Source organism: Microtus pennsylvanicus, chromosome 21 (assembly GCF_037038515.1).
Source record: "Microtus pennsylvanicus isolate mMicPen1 chromosome 21, mMicPen1.hap1, whole genome shotgun sequence".
NCBI lineage: Eukaryota > Metazoa > Chordata > Mammalia > Rodentia > Cricetidae > Microtus > Microtus pennsylvanicus.
In genome coordinates, this window is record NC_134599.1 from 13,606,318 (window position 1) to 13,622,861 (window position 16,544).

The window sequence follows — 16,544 nt, forward strand, 5'->3', positions numbered from 1 at the left end:
AACAGAACATACTTCAGAAAGTTGTAGAAATAACAAGTCTTCAAACAAACAAACAAACAAACAAACAGACAAACAACAACAAACCCCCAAAAGAATCAACAGTGGAAAAAAGTTGCCTTGCTTTTTCCCACCCATTTTGTCTTGTGAAAGTCTACTTAGGAATACCCTCCCCTCTTGTCCTGTTGCATTATGGGTTTAGATGATACTAGGTGGACTGGACTCCCTAGGATCTTCCAAGGAATGCTGAAATTAGGTATATCAGCTGTTTTCCTGGGAGTAGAACAATGTCCCAGACCCCACTGGAACTGACTTGCCTGCACAAGCAGAAAACGCTAGAAAAAGCCTCATGTAAAGAAATATTTGCTTTTCTCTTTTTCTTCAGTTGCCTCTTTGCTTTGTGGAGATTGTCATCTGAAGCTGGGGTTTCTTTGTCCATTTTTTCTGCAACTGTATAGATGGAAAGATGGGAGATAGAGAGAGAGAGACACAGAGAGAGAAACAGAGAGAGATTCCAACCTAGTGAAGGGAGAAGGAGAGAAATTAACAACCACTAAATATTGTACAGGAGCAATATTAATTAAGAAAAAACTATATTTAAAAAAAATTAATTTTGGATAAGATTAGGTCAATTGGGGATGAGAAAAGACGCTCAGCATTAAACATGGGGATAAAATAAAGATTCAGTGGTTGGTGTGGGCTGAAGTTGGTAGGAGGACAGATTTAGACAGAGCAAGCATGTTTTCTCCCTAAAGGGAAATGCAATCATTAGTCAACAGCTGAGTGTGTTGGGATGTGTACTAACTAAATATAATCCATACTTTGGAATCTCCAAGAATTTTCTAGGAACACATGTAGCTGGTTCATTTTTTTTCTGAATGAGTTGAGCGAGGGAATAGAGAGGGTGAATGGAAGGAGGTGGGTAATTTTTTTTTTTTGGTCTGTGGAAATGACCCTGGAATATTGTGCAAAAACTGAAGGACCACTTAAAGCATTTAAATTTAAATTTACTTTATGTGTATGATGGTTTTCCAGGCATGTATGCCTGTGCACTGTGTGTGTGCCTGGTGCCCATAGAGGCTAAAAGAAGGCATCAAACAGATCCTGTGTCCCTGGAGTTACAGACAGTTGTGAGCTGCCATATGGGTGCTGGGAGTCAAACCCAGGTCAGCTGGAAGAGCAGCCAGTGCTTTTAACCACTGAGCCTCCTTTCTAGGTCTCGAAGGACCTCTCCAGTAAACAGCCTGAGTAGCATACGATAGAGTAGCTATGTGAGACAGGAGCAGATTAACTCTGAGTCAAAGGCGTTCTCTCAACACGGCTAACAAATGCGTAAAGCCTGAGCCGGGCAATGTGCACAGGGCTGGGCATCCATGTGAAGAAACAGAACCAGATGTCTGTCTTCTGCACACTTCTTAGGCTAGCAAGACAATGAGACTGATTCTGTCCGCTTCAGAACAGCAAACTGGGAATAGCAGTGCAGCTGTAAAGGGTAGATAGAGTCACTCCGAACACGAGGCTAGGGGTCTTAGGCTCAGATCTGTCTCCTAAGGCAAAGGGCTACTTAAGGTGCTCCTGTGGAGCCAGGTTCTTACACACGTGGCCACCTGTCTGGGAAAAGGACTCTTACCTAGTGTTCTTCCTCTCCTGAACTTGTGTTTCTAAACCAAGACATTTAAGATAAAAAAGTTGAAGCAGCTAAATAGGAAAAGGCTGTTGATTGCCTTGGCGGGCTACTTAGTCTAGGGTTAGTAGCCCGCCTGGCAGTTCAGTTATTCCAGGGTCACGGAGAGGCACTACTGGAAGATAAATGGGCTAAGAAAGAGGAAGAAGGCTATGCAAGGTTTGTCAAAGCCTCCGTTTATTAGGGACGAGATACAACTTTTTATAGGGTAAGGAGTTGGGGGATGGGCACAGGGTTCTAGGCTCTTGCCGCCTGGTTCACGTTGGTCACATGGTCCTCGTTGGTCACGTAGGCAGGAGGTTATCTTCGGTCAAGTCACTGTAGGCCAAGAAGTCACGAGTCGACACACCTAGATCTTTAGATAGTTTGGAATGCGGGGTGGGTTCCGCTAACAGATAGCTCTCATTAACAATTTGGGTGTGGGGTAGGCTTTGATTCCTAACACAATTATGGGTGTGGGGTTCTCTGCCGACTCCCCAGGGTGATGGTTCCTGTAATGATTTTAGGAGGAAATTGGCTCCTGACAAAAGGCTAACTGTTTAAATTAATTAAGGTACAGCTAATGATTGCCAAACTTTAGGGAGAGAGTGGACTGGGACATCAGGGGTGCCGAGCAGTACTGTCCCTAGACAATATTTTGTCTTCCTTCCTTTTCCTGGCTGAGAAAGACGAGCATGTGTCCGTCATTCTGTTATTGTCACGATCAACTACTTTAGAGAAACAGCTTAAAGGTAGATGAATTTATTTTGATTCTTGGTTTCCGAGTTGGCAGCCCATCCTGGTGGAGGGGGCAGAGCGTAACAGCTCACTCTATGGCAACCAGGAAGCAGAGAGGGACAGATGTCCCCACAGGCTGGCTTTCTGTCCCTACCGTCTTATGGCAGCTGATCCCAGTCTCCCCTCAGTGAATCCTCCTTGGAAATGACCCTCCCCCCTCCAAACAATGTAGGGATGCCTTACTCCTATGCTAGACACTTCTTAATTGAGTTCAAAACCAGTGCCGATCATCATGGGGCTAACACAGCTTCTCCAAGGCAGAGCATGCGAGGTAGCAGAGAGTGGAGGCTCATGCTCCGTCTTCCAGACCGCTGCTGCATACCCCAACTTTGGCTACATGAGTGACTCTGGGAGTGAGCTTGCATTTACTGCCACATGCCTTAGCTCATGGGACAGTGTGTCAAAAGTTATCATACTGGAGGGCAGGGAAGCACTGTGGAAAATGAGGGATAAGAGGGGTTAACATGTGGTCTGTCTCTGCGTGTTCATTTACCTCTCTATGAAGAAAGCCTCCTCCATCCTTAATTAGGTCCCCCACAAAAGTGTGAAGAAGAGGAAGGGGACTCCCCAGATATAAAATTTTATTCATACACAGGACTGAGCTAGTAGAACAAAAGACACAGAAATCCCCAGTAATTGAAGATATTAAAGCCATTCCTTCTGATCGTAGGAACCATGTAGATCTGCCCCGCTGGGAGTCACTTAGCTAGGTATTTCAGACTTTGTGTGGGGAGGCATTGAAAGGATGGTTCTTTCCCCCTAAAGGAAGTTGGGAAATGCAGGCAGAGCGCAGGAACTGCCTTGAATGTGGACTGCAGCTTGCCCACTGGCTTCTCTCAAGCACCCCCCTCCGCAGGCTTCTGCAATATTAAACAGTGAAGTCTCGAAGTGATCATTTGCTTCCTACAACACTGCATTTTTCCTGCCTGCGGTCCTTGCCTACCATCACCCAGCATCGCACGCCAGCAGAAAGATGGGCAGTGAAATGGAAAGCAGATAGATCAAAGCAGCCGGGTTTCTAGGCAGAGGAATTCTTCTGTGTTTCTCGGCAACTGAAGACTCTCGCCACTCTTGGAGAACGTATTTGATGCCAGATAACTGCAGGAGAATACAAATCTCCGTGCATAATAACCACATGCTCATTTTTACTACAGTGAGATGGTCCCTTTGCAGAAAAAGCCTTTGCAGACGCTGCTGGGAGAAGGGGGAGTTGGGCTGTACTAAGGAGTCTTAGGTTGCTTGCATAGTGTTCACCTCCCTCTTTCTATTAACACTGCAGGAAATGCCAGCACTGTGGATGAGGAGGCCTATAAGGCAAGCTTCTTTTTATTAACAGGTTATTCTCTTAAAGAAGGGGAAAAAATAAAAATCAGATACTTTCAGTGAATGGAGAGAGAGAGAGAGAGAGGAGAGAGGAGAGAGAGAGAGACAGAGAGAGAGACAGAGACAGAGAGAGATCTCAGCGGACACAGCTTTCCTTTCCTTTGCCTGATTTTCATACCAACTTTGGAAGGAAGGCCTCTTTGCCTAAATATCTTCTCCACCTACATTAACTTGCTGGGCTCTCACTTTTTATAACCTGCTTGAACTTCCCAATCCAGCTTTGGCAATGCAGAGTCTTAATTGACGTTGGTCGTGGTTTCTGCTTTCAGCATCAGGCAGTTGGTCAGTACAATCTGGTTTTGTCAACGATTGAATGACGTCACAACATGGCTTACGTATGGGAGAACTTGCTGCTTCATCTCCATAGCTCTTCCCATTTTTATGAAACAGATATTCTTTTTATTGTCTCATCCTAACACTGTATTGTGTGGTTGTCATTTTAAAATGTGCAGATAAGTTCTAGGATGATATGCATGATATTCGTCAGTATTGCTCTAGGATAGGGTCATTTCAGGTTCCCTATCCTCATCTGCCCAAGGAACTAACTGGGGGCCTCAGCTTGGGCACCTGGGATCCCCTCTAGGGTCAAGTCTCCTGCCCATCCTAAAGTGGGTCCTTTAACTAAGATATGGGGTTCCGTGCTCCCCTATCCAACCTTCCTTTATCCCGATCCTCCTGTTTCCCCAAGTCCCCCCTCCTTTCCTTCTACCTTTTCTCTCCCCATCTCCCCTTACCCCCATCCCACCCCACCCCCAACATCCCACTTTTCTCCCCGGCAATTTTGTATACTTCCCTTATCCAAGAGGATAACTATATGTTTTTCCTTGGGTTCACCTTCTTACTTAGCTTCTTTAGATTCGCCTATTGTAGACTCCGTGGCCCCTATTTATGGCTAGAAACCAATTATGAGTGAGTACATCCCATGTTCATCTTTTTGGGTCTGGGATACCTCACTCAGGATAGTGTTTTCTATTTCCATCCATTTGCATGCAAAATTCGAGAAGTCATTGTTTTTTACCGCAGCGTAGTACTCTAATGTGTATATATTCCATACTTTCTTCATCCATTCTTCCATTGAAGGGCATCTAGGTTGTTTCCAGGTTCTGGCTATTACAAATAATACTGCTATGAACATAGTTGAACAAATGCTTTTGACATATGATAGAGCATCTCTTGGGTAAATTCCCAAGAGTGGTATTGCTGGGTCGAGGGGTAGGTTGATCCCGAATTTCCTGAGAAACCGAAACACTGACTTCCACAGTGGTTGCACAAGATTGCATTCCCACCAGCAATGGATGAGTGTACCCCTTCCTCCACAGCCTCTCCAGCAAAGGCTATCCTTGGTGTTTTTGACTTTAGCCATTCTGACAGGTGTAAGATGATATCTCAAAGTTGTTTTGATTTGCATTTCCCTGATCGCTAAGGAGGTTGAGCATGACCTTAAGTGTCTTTTGGCCATTTGAACTTCTTCTGTTGAGAATTCTCTGTTCAGTTCAGTGCCCCATTTTTTAATTGGGTTAATTAGCCTTTTAAAGTCTAGTTTCTTGAGTTCTCTATATATTTTGGAGATCAGACCTTTGTCTGTTGTGGGGTTGGTGAAGATCTTCTCCCAGTCAGTAGGTTGCCTTTGTGTCTTAGTGACAGTGTCCTTTGCTTTACAGAAGCTTCTCAGTTTTAGTAGGTCCCATTTATTCAATGTTGCCCTTAATGTCTGTGCTTCTGGGGTTATACCTAAGAAGCGATCACCTGTGCCCATCTGTTGTAGGGTATTTCCCACTTTCTCTTCTATCAGGTTCAGTGTTATCGGGCTGATATTGAGGTCTTTAATCCATTTGGACTTGAGTTTTGTGCACGGTGATAGATATGGGTCTATTTTCATTCTTCTACAGGTTGACATCCAGTTGTGCCAGCACCATTTGTTGAAGAACTTTCATCTGGCGATGGATGGAGATAGAGACAGAGACCCACACTGGAACACTGGATAGAGCTCCCAAGGTCCCAAGGAGGAGCAGAAGGAGGGAGAACATGAGCAAAGAAGTCGGGACCACGAGGGGTGCACCCACCCACTGAGACAGTGGAGCTGATCTACTGGGAGCTCACCAAGGCCAGCTGGACTGTTACCAAAAAAAGCATGGGATAAAACTGGACTCTCTGAACATGATGAACAATGAGGGCTGATGAGACGCCAAGGACAATGCCATGCGGTTTTGATCCAACGCAATGTGCTGGCTTGGTGGGAGCCTAGCCAGTTTGGATGTTCACCTTCCTAGATATGGACGGAGGGGGGAGGACCTAGGACTTACCACAGGGCAGGGAACCCTGACTGCTCTTTGGACTGGAGAGGGAGGGGGAGAAAAGTGGGGGGAAGGGGAGAGGGGTGGGAGGAGGGGGAGAAGAATGGGAGGAGGGGGAGGGAAATGGGAGGCTGGGAGGAGGTGGAAATTTGTTTTTTTTTCTCTTTCTTTTCTTTATTCTCCTTTTATCAATAAAAAAATTCATAAAAAAAATAAAATGTGCAGATAAGGACTAGATATATCCATAGTCACCTGCACAGATATTTGATGAGCATGTGCATCAGGGTTTCACCCTTTATCCCCAGACATGCTATGGAACAGCATGTCACACAGGTGACAAGATTCATTGCCACCATCAGCACTTAAGACATGTATGACGAGAAGCCATTTGGAGGCAGGATGAAGGAGTCTTTAGACCCTGATGTGAGGGACAGACAGACAGCAGCGATGGCTGCCAGGAGCATGGGTGGATGACCAGGTACCGTAGCAGAAGACCACTGTCTGTCTTTCTCTATTTATAATCTTATGGGGATATCTGCAAAACAAAATGAACGAAAACAAGACCTCCTCATCCTACTAGTTTCAAACTGAACGGGAGACCATAAAGTCTCCTGCCCATGTTTTGTATACTGAGAGAAGAGCTAGTTAGCCCCTCTTTCATTGTTGTTACCCCATCTTCCACCAGGGCTTACTGAAGTTGTCCTTTATCCAGTGTATACTTTTAATACATCTTCGTGAGAATTGGCTGGGTGGAAATCTTTTTTGTGCTCATGGTAATATCTATTTTTTCCTAGTTTCTTAAAGTCACTTTGTTATTAAAGTCACCTGCTATTACACTGGGACCCAAATCTCTTCTTATGTCTAGCAGTGTTTGCTTTTTATATAATTGGGTGCTGCTCTTACATTTGGGACATATATGTTTATTATAATTTATTTGAATTTTATCCAAGTACTTCTAATATTCTTGCATATTTCTTCCTTTAATTTTATAAATTTGATGGTTTACTATGTTGGAAATATTTATTTTGTATTTCTCATTGGTTTATCTCTTATTCTAGTGGGATTTATTCGCATTCTTAATGATGGTATCTAATAAGTTATTTTCTGGGTACAGAATTCCCTAAGTCATATTTTGTAATTCTGGTCTAGTGGTGGTTTATTCCCTTAGCATTTCCTTATCATGGAAAGTTTTTGTTTCTCCTTTGACTGTGAAGGACAACCTCACTGGGTATAATAATCTTAGTAGGTAGTTACAATCTTTCAGGCTCAGAAATGCTCTTTGTCATTCAGAGTTTCTTTTTGAGATATCTGCTGTTTGTCTTTAAACTTTGTGTGACACTTTTCTCTTGCAGAATATAATCTTCTCTCTTTATCCCATATTTTTAAAATTTTAACTATGATATGCCATGGAGAAGAATGATGATATTCATGTATATTTAGGAAAACAGGTCAGAATATTGGCACTGATAGATTTCTTTTTGTTGACTTTTTAAAAATGATTTTTAAAAAATATTTGTTTATTTATTATGTATACAATATTCTGTCTGTGTGTATGCCTGCAGGCCAGAAGAGGGCACCAGACCTCATTACAGATGGTTGTGAGCCACCATGTGGTTGCTGGGAATTGAACTCAGGACCTTTGGCAGAGCAGGCAGTGCTCTTAACCTCTGAGCCATCTCTCCAGCCCTGGCACTGATAGATTTCCTGGGTAAGGCTTCAAAAGCAGATGAAACAAACAAGAATTGACAAGAGAATTACGTTCTACCCAGCAAAGAGATAGAATAAAGAGTCAACCTACAGTATGAAGCAGTCTTTGTCTTCTACTAATCTCACAGAGGATACTATATAAAGAACTAAAAACAATCAAAAAACAAATCAACAACAACCCCCCAAAACCTAAGAACACAAATTGTTCAAAGGTGTTAAAATCTGAATAACACCCAAGAAGAAACACACATATCCATTAATTTTATTTAGTCATCTTATATTTTGTCTTTTTATAGTGTCCTAGATTTCCTGGATATTTTTTAATAGGATTTTTTTAGAATTAACATTTTCTTTGATTAATGAATATATTTCCTATATCATGTCAGCAATGCTTAAGATTCTCTCTTCCATCTCTTGTATTCTGTTGATGATGCTTGCATTTGTAATTTCTGTTTACTTAGATTTTTCATTTCCAGAATTCCCTGAGTTTGTGTTTACTTTATTGCTTCTATTTCCTTTGTCAGGTTTTGAACAGTTTTGTTCATTTCCTTCGACTATTTTTCTTCTTGGCTTTCTTTTAGGTATTTATTAATTTCATGCAACTGTTTGTGTTTTCCAGAATTAATTTAAGGGATTTATTGATTTCCTCTTTAAGGACTTCTATCCTCTCCATAAAATTGGTTTTAAGGTCTTTTTCTTGTGCTTCAGCTGTGCCGGAATATTTAGGACTTGCTGAAGTAGGATTGCTGGGCTCTGATGGTGACATATTACCCTGGCTGCTGTTGATTGTGTACTTAAAACTAGAATCTAGGTATCTGGTTTTGGGGTGATTATAAGTCTAATTGCTGATTTCTGAGTTCATCTTTGTTGGATGGGTGTTTAGTTCTTTGGTTTCTGTTTTTTCTTTTATCTTCTGTTCTTTGTGTCCTGGATTTTGGCAGCCAGAATAACCTTTAGTCCAGCAGAGACTCCTAACTCAGTATGAGTTAGGAGTTGGATTTCTGGCAGCTAGCATGGTCAGCAGGGGTCTCTGCCTGAGGTCACCTATCTGTTTCTCTGGATGGTATGGCCTACACCTGTTCTTCCGACTGGCACGGTCTGCACCTAAGCAGCAGATATCTGCCCCACGTGGGGCTGGGACACATGGCAGCAGGGGCACCTGGTAGGGTGGGAAAAGGTGACAGTGGGTCGGATCTTAGGGTTTGTAACTGAGGGTGTGGGCAGGTTCTGAGGGCAGGTGGGCCTCTTACCTGTTTGTCTGACTGGCGTGGCCTGAACCTGAGCAGCCTGTATTTTTTTTTTAAAATCAGGACATAGCGTCAGTACACAAAAGAAATTCGTGTGCATTTGTTTATTGTGACATTCACAATAGCCAAGGGGTAGAATCAACCACAGTACAATATTGGAGAAAATTATTTTAAGGCACGTTACATTTGCTTATACTGAAGAACATTTTTAAAATGATGAAAAGATGCTTTGCATTCTTTTATGTTGCATTTGTTTAACTCTGTGAAACTGTGTGACTTTGTCTGTCTAAAACACTGATAGTCTAATTAATAGCTAGGGAGGAGAAAGGATAGGTGTGACTGGCAGGCAGAGAGAATAAATAGGAGAAGAAATCTGGGAGGAGGAAGAAAGAATGAGAGAACAGGAGAGGAGGATGCTAGGGGCCAGCCACCCATCCACCCAGCCACCGACCACCCAGCCATCCAGCCACCCAGCCACCGATCCACCCAGCCATCCAGCCACCCAGCCACCGATCCACCCAGCCATCCAGCCACCCAGCCACCGATCCACCCAGCCATCCAGCCACCCAGCCATCCAGCCACTGATCCACCCAGCCACCGATCCACCCAGCCATCCAGCCACCCAGCCATCCAGCCACTGATCCACCCAGCCACTGATCCACCCAGCCACCGATCCACCAGCCATCCAGCCACCGATCCACCCAGCCATCCAACCACCGATCCACCCAGCCATCCAGCCACCGATCCACCCAGCCATCCAGCCAGCCAGCCATCCAGCCATCCAGCCATCCAGCCATCCAGCCACCGATCCACCCAGCCACCGACCCACCCAGCCATCCAGCCACCCAGCCATCCAGCCATCCAGCCATCCAGCCATCCAGCCATCCAGCCACCGATCCACCCAGCCACTGATCCACCCAGCCATCCAGCCACCAAGCCACACAGCCACCGATCTACCCAGCCACACAGTCAGCTATGAAGAACGAAAGTGATATTTGCAGAAGTAAGAGAAAGACAAAAGCCAGAGGCAGAAGGTAGATGTGCTAATTTAAAAGAAGAAAAGCTGGCTAGAAACAAGCCAAGCTAAGGCTGGGTGTTTACAAATAAGAAAAAAATCTCTCTGAGTGGCTTCCCCCGCTTCCCTAAAAGCCAAAAGAGTAAAAGAGTATAAAACACAACAGAAACAATGCAATTCAGTAGGCCAATGAAGAGTACAGTGTGTCAACACCACTTGCTCAGCCATGAAGAAAGAGATCCTGTGCTAAAATGTGGGAAATCTGAAAAAAAAAAACCCTTAAGATTTATTATTTTGTTTTGTTTATTTATTCTCTCTCTTTCTCGTGTGTGTGTGTGTGTGTGTGTGTGTGTGTGTGTGTGTGTGTGTGTGTAAGCAAGGGCCCATGGAGTTCAGGAGATGTAAGATCCCTTGGAACTGGAGTTTCAGGCAGTTGTGAGCTGCCGCATGTGGGAGTTGGGAACCTAACCTGAGTCCTCTGAAAGAACAACAAGTACCCTTAACTGTTTAGTTATCTCTCTAACACCCCCAATACTTTGAGTGTCCAAGTTTTATTCTAGGAATGCAAACCATCAGAGGAAAGAGCAGGTGCACAGGCCCCGTGTGAGTGGCGCTTCATACTGGGCAGAGAGAAAGTGGTCAGTGTGCCTCGAAAGGACACGGGCAGGAAGGGGAAAAGGGAAGGGAGGAAATGAAAACAAACAAGCAAGGGTCCGGTTCTGTTGAGAGTAAAGAAGGAGTTTGCCCTCCTTCCTGAGCAAACTGGAAAGCACTGGTGAATTTCAAATGCATGCACACAGGTTGCTCAACTTAGGGAAATGCTCTGGCTGCTGTGTGGGGGACGAACTGGGCCAGGAAAGAGAAGCAAAGGCCTGTTAGAGATGACTGCTACAACCCTGGGGGAAATGAGGGTGAGGGAGTGGGGAAGGGCACTCTGACACAGTTTGAGTAGAGTTGATGGTGGGAGTGGGTGAGAGGCGGGGAGGGATCAGCCATGCTCAAAGACTGTACCATCAACAACTGAAAATGTAAACAGCCTTGCCGTGTATGAGATTGGGGAATCGGGGTGATGAATAGGTCGCGGAGAAGAAACAAGTGTGCAGTTGTGGGCACTGTAGCTAGGGGGCCCAGATTTGAAGTGGAGGCACATAAGCGTGGCATTTGTGGAGAAGGTCAAGGCTGTGCATGTACTTGAGGGTTTTAACATGGATATGACAGTGAGGCCATGGGAGTTTAAGCGCACCTAAGGTTCTGCATATTAATAGTGCAAAGAAAGGCATCAAGCCTGGAGCAGATCTCAGGGGCTTTCTCACTGGAGGCCAGCAAGGAGGAGGAGCCAAGAGAGGAGACGGAAAGACATGACTAGTGAAATAGAGGGAAAACTATGGACATCTAAACGACTGGAACAAACAAAAGCAAACAAACAAATAAAAACCCTGTTGCAAATGCCTGCAGCAACCCTGACAAGCGGCTAGGAAACTATTTGGGAAAGAACAGAGAGCAGATATTTGAACTGATGGCACAAGCATGCATGCACAGATGACGCAGTAAGGAGGTGCTACTGATACTGAGTTTCCTATTCAGTGGTGAGTAGCAATTCCCCTCGTATACATTAAACCGAGAGAACCTCCGAGCACCGCACGGAAACCTTTATTACAATTTTTGTTGGCGCAAAGTATATGACAAGGAATTAGAAGCCACTGGGACACCTAGTAAGAGCAGGACTTGTCAAGTATGCTTTGTGCACAAATGGAATACAATGAAGGAACCAAAAATGATGGACTAGTGTGTGTGTGCGTGCATGTACACACATACCTGCATATAGACACATGGGTTTATTTATAAATACGGAATTGATTTCAAATGTGATTGTTGTGGCATATCACTCTAACTATGTAAAGATGTGACGTTATTTATTCATGCTGCATTTGTTTAAATGTGTAAAGATGCGCTACCTTTGTTTAATGATGTAAAGATGTGTTGCTTTGCCTGCCTCACACACCTGATTGGTCCAATAAAAAGCTGAATGACCAATAGCTAAGAGTAGGGATATGGGTGGGGCTGGTGGGCAGAGAGAATAAGTCCGAGGAGGAATCTAGGCTAGAGAGAAGAGAATGAGGGAGAAAAAGAGGACGATGCCTGGGGCCAGGCAGTCAGGCAGCCACCAGACAGATGGACACTAAATAGGACATACAGAGTGAAAGAAAGGTAAAAAACCACAAGGCAAAACATAGATGAAGAGAAACAGGTGAAAATAAATGATAAGAGCTAGTGGAACAAGCATAAGGCCCTGCATTCGTAACTGAGATTGAGTCTCCATGTCATGATTTAGAAGCTGGTTGGGGGCCTCCAAGAAAGCCTGCTACAGGTGATATTTATTTTATTTCATTCACAATTTTCCTTGCATTATTGAAAATTGTCTCTAGGGCTTTCATAGTCTTTGCAAGCGCTCCATCACTGAGCGATTCCCTGGCCCACTTTTTAGAATTTTTTTTTTTTCAAAATTTGAGGTATGATTTCAGTTAGTTACCTAGATTGACCTCAGGCTCATTCTGTGGCTCTGGTAGGAGTTGATGTGATCCTCCTGCCTCAGCCACACAGGCACCTTGGACTATAGGCCTGGCAGGGGTGGGTGGAAGACTTAAGAAGGCAAATGATTATAGCATTAATAGCATGGTGTTTCTATTATCACTACCATATAAATTTTTAAAATGAGAAATTTTAAAGCAGATGGAGCCAAGTTATCTCTTCTTTTTCTTCAGGCCTCAGTGACATAGTAATAGAGGAGGGGTCCCACAGTGGAGTGAAGCAGGGACACGGTCACAAATGGTGGCCCCACAGCAGAACAAAGGGGGCACACGGTCACAAATGGAGTGTTCAGGAACATTCTGCACCATGAGAAGGTGAGGCCTGTTGGGGATTTTGATGCAGGCAAAGAGACATCAAGAGACAAGAAGTGCACGTAGGTCTGTAGGTCCGTGTCTCTCTGATCTCTATTTTTACAAAGTCACTGGGATTCACACATGGACGGACTCCCCGATGGCTGCTCACTTCCAATGTCAACACTGCTAACTAAGCCAAGTTTCCTTAGACCTAAGTTCAACTCTCACAATGGATTACATTTGACACACACCCCTAGAGGACACTCAAACCAGACCCTAACCAGAGCACTGTTTTTGCATTTCTTCCCACAACTGCCTGTCCTGATCTCTGTTCTCTGTCTTCCATACAGGTTATCTGCTCCTTAAGGACTGGGACTCTGATGTGTTTGCTGTGGCATTCCTGGTACTTGACTCATAGTAGACAGTCAACACATGCTATGCGGGGATCCCATGAAGGAGTGTGTGTGAACTTTGTGTTTTAGGGTCCCCAACAGTTTTTGACTTCTGCCTTTAGCTTTTTCCCTGTTAGAGGTCACTGTGAGGACTAGATTCCTGGTGAGGGCAGCAGAAATGCAGGTCAACAAGGAAGGAGAGGGGTCTGTCCCAGTTGTGACTACGAGGCTATTTTAGCACTAAAGGTTCTTATGGAAAGTTCTGCCCTCAGCTCACCAACATTTCAACCATGTGCCTGGGTGAGGTGCCAGAGTTTCAGCTCCTGGGAGTGGAAGTCTGTGAAGCCAGGAGGCAAATTTATAGACTTCAGATCATATGCTATTCGTTCAGCATCAGTTACAAATGACTTAGCGAAACAAAGTTTAGCATTCCCCACTGAGCATTTAAAAACAAAAATAGAACCTTGCAAAGAGCTAACACCTTCCACTGCAAGAGAGCACAGGCAGGGAATGAACCCTTTCTGAAGAACAGCGTGATGGGATCAGGCAAGGTGGCTGTCCAAGGTGACTGGAGATTAGTGTAAGAAATGAGAAAACTCCTGCTAGAGTTGCTGCCTTGCTCTAGAACACCATGATGGTCCAAGACGCTTGACCACAGTCAGTTCTTGGGTTCCAGTGTGCTTAAAAAGTTAAACAGGAGGAAGATGCTTAATTACAGCCGTTTCATCTGCTTTATTCAAAGCTGGATTCCTTGTACAGAAGTTTAAGGAAGCTTTGTTTGTTCTTCCATCTTGTATTATCTATCACTGACCATGAGCAAGCACTTGCAAGAGTCAGCACTAACAGAATGAATGAGGTGTGTAAACTATGTCATGCATCTGGAAGGCACAACATCAAAACCGTCACTCATCTGTCATGCATAGGAGTGAGGTGATAGTGAGGGGCTGAAAATTCATTTCGTTTCAGTCTTTGTGCCCTTTGCACATATTGATCCCATTTTGGAGACTGATGTTTCTCCCAATCTGTGATGTCATCTCATGTGAAGTGTCTTTGTAGCTTTCCTTGACTCTCTCCCCGTCCGACTTCGTACAGGGAATTGACTGGCTTTTCTTCTCTAAGTCCTTCTTGCAGGTTTGGATACATCACACACTGTAAGTGAGCATTTGACTGTTTGTATCCTTCATTGGGTTACTCAGCCACAAAAGAGAAGTACCCAACTCCTTTTCATTCTGTAGGATCAGCCCAGAGCTTGGGTTAGAAAAGTGGATAAACGGATGAAGCTAGTCATCCACCACGGATATGGACTAACTGTCATCCTGCTTTATCACTAAGTCTTCCTATGGTACATCTAATCTAGAGCTGGTGCTGCCCCTCTACCTATAGATGGGGTCAATACAAGGCAAGTCTTCCTTTGGTCTACAGTATTAAACAGCCCTGAGATCCAAGGTGACCAGGATCACCCTAGCGCCTTCTGGTGGAGTACTGCTGCTAGATGCCACTATGTGACTGGGCACTGGTGGCACACACCTTTAACACCACACTCAGGAGGCAGAGGCAGGCGGATCTCTGTGAGTTCGAGGCCATCTTGGTGTACAAGAGCTAGTTCCAGGACACGCTCCAAAGCTACAGAGAAACCCTGTTTCAAACAAAACAAAACAAGACAAAAAAAAAAGGATACCACTATGTGTTTCTTTTTTATTTTGACCTGAAGGACTTACTATCCTATTTTAAGAGTAGCTGTGATTGACTGGCATCTAGTATCTGTTTATCATGATTCTCAGCCTATCTCAGCATACACATTCTGCCACGACCAAGCTCATCTGTCTCCTTTAAGCAAACTTGCCCGGCATTGCTTGAGTGTCTCCTCCTCAAAAGAGTGAGCAGATATTTTGAGCAGCTTTGGAAGGCTTGATACTAGAAGGTATCTAGTATACTAGAAGGTATCTCTATCCCAGGTCTTACCCAAGATGCAGGGCCAAGATGCTAGCAACAGCCTTCCTACTTTTCCTGAGCACAGGGACTTTTTCTTCAGAGTTTGACTCTCTAAGACCTAGTAAGCTACACTAGGTAATTTCTCAACAGGTCCTCAAACCAAATGGATAAAACCCTTCTAAGATTATCTCACTATGTTGTCGTATCATATTGTCATATTGACATGTGTGGTACCAACCAGTACTTGGCTAATGGGTTTTTGATTCTTAATTTAATAACTTAGTGGACTACTCACTGGAGAAATCACTAAAAGTTTTCCTATTGTCTTGGGGTACTGGGTTGTAGGATCTGGAAGCCTCTATGGCTAGATGGGGTAAGGTTTGTACAAACAGGGCAGCAGGCACTCTGCCTTCTATACTGCCCAGCCATCATCTAGCTGTAGAGTCTGGAACATTCATTTCAGTTCTGTTGACGTCTTTCTGGTCTTTTCAGAAGGAGAAACTCTCTTCCATCTTCATAACCTCAAGCATAGGGGCATCTAGATCCATGGTTTTGTTTGTTCAACTAAAAAAGAAGGTTCAACTCTTTCAACAGACAGAGTCCAGGTAGTCAGGCTGTTTGGTTCAGATCTTCCACCAAGCATAACCTGCCTGGGAGTCCTGCCTCACAGACTAGAATCCAGTGGTTCTCCTAAAACTGTGAGACACAAAAGTGTACTGCAGTTTATCTTTTCTCCATTGACAAAAACAAAAACAAGCTTTCTCAAATTTCATAGGTAGCTTGGCTAGTTTTCCATTGCTGCAACTTCACTAACTGGGTACTTGGTAAAGAAGAGGTATTTGAGCACTTCATGGCACTGAGGCTGGGAAGTTCAAGAGCAGGACACTGGCATTTCTGGTAGGAGCTTTCATATTGTGTCATAGCATGGCAGAGGGAGTCCCATGACAAAACTGAGCAAATATGCTGGCTTGGATATTCCCTTTCCTTAAAAGATCCCCAACGTTGTTATGGGTCCTCTATTCTCTCATGACATCTCCTAGTTCTTTAAGAGCCCTGTCCCTAAATATTATTTCCATATGGGCTTGGGTACAGTTAATAATGCATAACACAGACATACATTGCAATAATGATAGACCCTGCAAAAATTATGTTGGAAAAACTGGATAGCCACATGCAAAAGAATGAAATTAGTATTGCTCATCCTACACAAAAGTCAATTCAAATTATATGAGAG